This window comes from Phalaenopsis equestris, unplaced genomic scaffold (assembly GCF_001263595.1).
Source record: "Phalaenopsis equestris unplaced genomic scaffold, ASM126359v1 Scaffold200214, whole genome shotgun sequence".
Classification (NCBI taxonomy): Eukaryota; Viridiplantae; Streptophyta; class Magnoliopsida; order Asparagales; family Orchidaceae; genus Phalaenopsis; species Phalaenopsis equestris.
In genome coordinates this window covers 61298-67163 of record NW_018220051.1, presented here as the reverse complement: position 1 = coordinate 67163, position 5866 = coordinate 61298, and positions in this window count along the sequence as shown.

Genomic DNA, 5866 nt, shown 5'->3' with positions numbered 1-5866 from the left:
GTATATATATATATATATATATATATATATATATATAACAATAGAAAACCCCAATATATATATAACAATAAGCTCAGAACTAGTTAGTTATCCTAAGGTGGAGGCCATAAAAAAGGTCCCCCTGAAGAAAAAATGACATAGAAGATGGAGTTGTAGACACAGTGACCCTTTGGGATTCAGCTCCAATCTTTGCTAAGTAGTTGGTTGGTTTGTTGCCCTCCCTGTAAATAAAGTGCAACTCCATCTTTAGTTCCTTCATCATTTTTCTTATCTATTTGATCCACTTGGTGATGTGCCAAGGGAGGTTTTGTTTTCCTGATATATACTCTAGGACCTGGGCTGAGTCTCTCTGCACCTATATCCATATCCATCTGTTCATTCTAGCAAGCTTAAGTGCCCAATACATGGCCATTGTTTCAGCCTCCATAGCATCAACTGCATTAATTGGGGATTGGGAATACATCACACAGTTTCCTTTGTAGTCTCTAAACACACCTCCAATTCCTACTCTTTTAGGGTGGAAGCTTCCATCAATGTTGATTTTGAGGAAAGGGTAATTGGGCTTCTTCCAGTATACTTTTTGCACTGTATATTTGAGGGGGCTCCCAATTCCTAACAAATTCATATGGTTGGGATTCATATGGTTGGGAAATTTCTTCCATTGGATGAGTTTTTTGATGTAAGCCATGCAGTTTGTGAAGGGAACTGATCCCAATTCCTAGCCTTTTGATCCTCATATTTATTACTATTTCTAGCTGCCCAAATAAACCAGGCCACTATGCAGGGAGCTGATCCCATCTTGTTGTCATTCCAGCTCTTCCAGCAAGTGAAAAGGTTGTGCCACTCCAAGTTAGAAGTGTTAATCTTTAGCTTGGTCACCACTGATTTCCAGGTCTGTTGAGAGAAATGACAGTCAAAGAACAGATGTCTAGCAGATTCTTCTGCCTTGTTGCAAAGACAGTTGATGGCGGGGCCTCTCAGACCTTTTAACTTTAGAATGTCATAAATGGAAATCAGGTTATTGAAGCATCTCTAGTTGAAGAAGGACATAGAAGGAGAAAGAAATTTGCTCCACAAGCATTCACCCCAGGGTACCTAAGCCCATACATACAACCTTCTGTATATTGCTTTGGTTATGCTCTGATGAGCAGTGCCCTTTAGAACCAACTAGTCTTGTTTACTTCAATCAAAGGCAATTTTGGAAATCTGATGATCTGAATCATCAGTTAAAATGAGCTTTAGCTTGTTCAGGGACTAGTGGTTCCCCTCCCAGCACTCCTGCACCTTTAAGTCAAATTCCACATTCTCAGTTAGTGGTTCAAGGATTTCAGATGGGCACCATCTGTCATGCTAAAAGTTAATTTGGCCATGACCCAAGTCCTATAAGAACGGCTGTTCAGCATCCCCTCTGGCTTTTAGCATGTTTCCCCAAGTTCTAGAGTCCCCCATAATTTTGGTTACCAAGTTTGAATGTTTGAATCTACAGTATTTAAATAAAAGGAACTTGGCCCATAGATATCTTGTTGTTTGAATCTAATTCCATAGCCTACACAAGCTTATGTGCTAAAGGTGAATCAAGCCTCTGAACCCCAGGCCACCTGCTTCAAAATTTTTAGCAGCCTTCTACCAGCTAGCCCAAATCTTTTGCTTCCTCTGGCCAGCACAAAGAAACCTGTTAAAACTTCTTTCAAGCAAGAGTTGAGAGTTGAGTACTTTTCAGTTGAGTACTTTTCTTCATTGCAGCCATTTGAAGAATGTATGATGGGAAGGTTATTAAGATGTGCTCCAATAAAGTGATTCTCCCCCTCATTTGATAAGGAGTTGGTCCAACATTGTAGTTTTGTGTTTGTTTTATCAACAACATCATCAAACTGAGATTGCTTGGTTCTACCTTTAAGCAGATGCACTCCGAAGTATTTGAAAGGAATAGACATAGATGAGAACCCTGTGAGGTTCATGGTCCACTATTTGATGTGTGGGGGAACTTTCTTATTGAAAAGTACTTGATTTTTTTCCTTATTGACTTCCAACCCAGAGATGTCCTGAAACTCCTTGAGGTAACCATGTAGCATGTGAGCAGCAGCTTTGTTGGCCCTTGAGAAAATAACTATGTCATCAGCATAAATCAGATGACTGATATCTATTGTTGACCTATGCTGATATTGATTATAGTTTTTCTTTTTACATGGGCTATTTATAAGTCTTGAGAAGTAATCCAGTGCTAGAATGAAGATTGTGGGTGATAAGGGGTTTCCTTGTTTTAGACCTCTGGAAGCTTGGAATAATCCATGGGCGTTACCATTTATCAGTACATAATTTCTATTTCCCTCTAACCACCTTTTGATTATCAGACATGAGTCCTTAAAGAAACCCCTGGCCTTCAGCATGTCCAGCACGAAAACCCAGTTTATCATATCATAAACCTTCTTAAGATCTAACTTGTAAATCAGATTTCCCCCCCTGCAAGGCCTGTCAATATCCTGTAAGAGGTCCTGGGTAAGTAAGACATTGTCTCCAATGTATCTGCCCTATACAAAGGCAGCATGCTTTGGGCTAATGAGTTGTTATAGATGAGGTTGAATTCTGTACAGTAGTATCTTACTAATAATTTTACTGGTGACATTTGTCAGGCTAATACTTCTGAAATGATGTCAATGCTCCTTTCTATTACCTTTAGGTATGAAGACAATGTTGGCCATACTAAAATAATTAGGTAGCTCTAGTCCTTGGAAGAATCCCTGAATGGCAGCCACCACATCATCCTTTACGATCTCCCAGGATTTTTTGTAGAAGTCAGAAGTGAACCCATCTGGTCCAGCAGCCTTCGAACTATCAATGGAGTGGAGAGCTTGCCTGATCTCCTCTTCATTTGGGGTGTCAGCAAGATTAATGTTTGAAGTGTATTGATGATCAGAGGTAAACAAACCAGTTTCAAAATGCCCCCTACAGATTTGTCATTAGTTGTTAATAGTACTGAAGAACGCTCTCAGCAATGCCAGCCTCCTCTCAGATAGTGTTCCCAATGTTATCTTTTATCTGATGGATCATATTACACTTTCTTTTATATTTGATACAAGCATGAAAGAACGTTGTGTTCCTATCCCCCTCCAAGAATTTATTTGTGGCAACTTTCTATTTCAAAAATTTCTCCTGCTAGGATATGACAGTGAGTAAATTTTCATTGGCTTCCATCAAGGTGGCTTCATCAATTCTACCTTTCATAGCATCAGCTTCAGTGTCTCTTAACTTCTGCTCTGCTTGCTCCACCTCAGTTTGTATGTTACTGAAAGTCTTCCAATTCAAACTCTTCAATGCCTTGCTAATTTTTTTTGTAATCCCCAGAGTTTCACTAGGGGATTAGGATGGTCATACTCTTTCCAATGTTCTTTGACAATGTTTAGAAAATCTGTGTGGGATGACAATAGATTCAGATATCTAAAAGGGGCCTTGATATGATTTTGATTGGTAGTTATAAAGATGAGAAAGGGCCTATGATCTGAGCCTGCCAAACTGAGATGAGTCACTGTGATGTGCAAAAAAAGTTGAAGCCACTTGTCATTTACTAGGAATCTGTCTAGTCTTTCCCAAAGTCTTCCTCTTCTTCAAGTGAAGTCTGACCCACTGTATTCAAGATCAAAAAGGCATGCATTATTTATGTTATGATTGAAAGAGGTCATTGTAGATAAGTTGGGGGGGTCTGCCCCCACGTTTCTCAGCAGAAGTGGAAAGGCAGTTAAAATCTCCTCCCACCAGCCAAGGCTTCTCCTGGTGATTCCGAACCAAGTTAAATTCCCTCCATAGCTCCTGCCTAGCTGTCTTATTACTCCCAGCATAGATTATAGTGGTTGAACCCTTATGTCCAACAATGTTGAAAGAGAAATGTAGATATTGGGAGTGGTCCCTCAATACCACACAATTTACCTCAGTTATGCTGAATAACTAGATCTTATTATTCGAATTACTAAAAAGGAGATAGCCAGGGAAATAAATGAGAATTTTTTTATGGTTTTTATGAACCAAAGGTTCTAAAATTGTAAAACAACACAATTGATGCTTCCTATTTAAGGATTCAGTCTTTTCAAAGAAAGGGGGTGAGCTATCCCCCTTATGTTCCAACAAAGGAGATTAATCATGTGGGGTGGGGGGTGGGGGGTGGGGTAAGGGGTTGAGATCTAGATCTAGTTCTCCCACTTGTGTTGTGAGTATTTGACATTTTCTAACTCTTCTGAGGGCTGCCTGGTATTAATGAGAGCTCATCCTTCTCCTTCATACCATCCACTTTTGCTTTCTTTTTCTTTCTTGCCTTCTGAGTTTTCCATTCTTCTTCCAGAGATTGGGTCATCTCTTGCAGCTCCTCAGCTGAGGGTCTAGAGTATTCAATACCTGTTTTCAGTTCAGCTACTTTATTGTAATCTTGAGGGCAAGTGTCCTTATCAGTATTTGTCTTAATCATTTTCTCCTTTTCATCATTTGAATAATTTATTGTGGACCTTTCCCTCACCACCACAATCCTGGGGGAGAGTGCTGCTTGTGTGTAGAAGTATGAGTTTCCCTCTCCACTGTGTTCAAAACCCGGTCATCAGACTGCAGATTTTCTTCAGGAGGAGGGAGCAGGAGGAATTGGAGTTTCTTCAGCAATGTCATTGGGATGAACTTTAAGGGGGTTATGAGTATTTCTTCTGGGTGGGGGGTGCAATCTGTAGCATTTGTCAATTGTATGTCCAAACATTTTGCAATGTGGACAATAGTATGGCCTTTGTTCCATTACCACTTCTTGCCAAAAGCCATATGACCCAGTTCCTATCCAGATTCTCCTCATCTCAGAGAGGGTGATGTCCCTTTTAATGAAGATTTTAGCAAGAGATGGTCTAGCCTTGTTGTAAGTTGGGGTATCCACTTTTAAGGGTGTGCTAATGGCACTTCCTATGTTAAATAAAGCATTTATTTTATAAAAGTGTAGAGGGAGGCCTGGAAATTTAAACCATATTGGCACCACAGGTGGATCCTTACTAGGGTCAAAATCTAGAGTCCATTTTAATATCTTCATTGATGATCCAGCTATCATTATTGATTGTTTAACAAACAATCTAGCATAGTCCTCTTCCACTGTCAATTGTATTAGATGTCTACCATCCAAAAGGCCTAGTTGCCAAGCTCCAATGAATTGTAGAGAATCAAAGAACTTTCTCACCAAATCTTTTTTAGGGTGTCCTAGCATAAAATTTCCAATAAGAGTGAACCTTACCTCAGAGTTCATCTCAGTCATATCTTGTGCTGAGAAAGAAATAGCAGGCTCACCCTCCTTTAAGCCAACATGATGAATACATGTTGCAGAACCCTTACCAGCCATGATGTCATGGAACAATTGGGGGAAAACCAAATTTTCAGGATCTTGAAGTGCTTCCTTTGATTTGCCCACCACCCCAACATATGTGGCTCTTGTCCATTGTAAATTGGTCTCTAAATCAATAGGTGTTGCCATGGGATTACTTCAGCTCCCAATGGAACAGTAATATTTGAAATCTCTGAACCCGGGAAGGGGTAAAACTATTGAACCAGCCTTCAAAAGGGAAAGAAATCTTCAGAGCGACTTTTAAAACCTCCACTAAGCCTCCACTTGTCATCCATTAGCCCCAGGGAGTCATCTTCCGCATGGGAAACCTAGCAGAGCCCAATATATATATATATATGTGCTAATTTGCCCAAATGTATTCAAACCCAGTGTTGGTCGCCTGTTAATCCCACCTGGTTCAGTTTTTGGGTGTGTCATTGGGTTGTCGTGCCAATTTTGTTGTTGTCGAGGAGTCTCCTTTCTGTTTTCTATTAAAGTTCCCTTTTCTCCAAATAACCTTCTTCTCTCAGATTA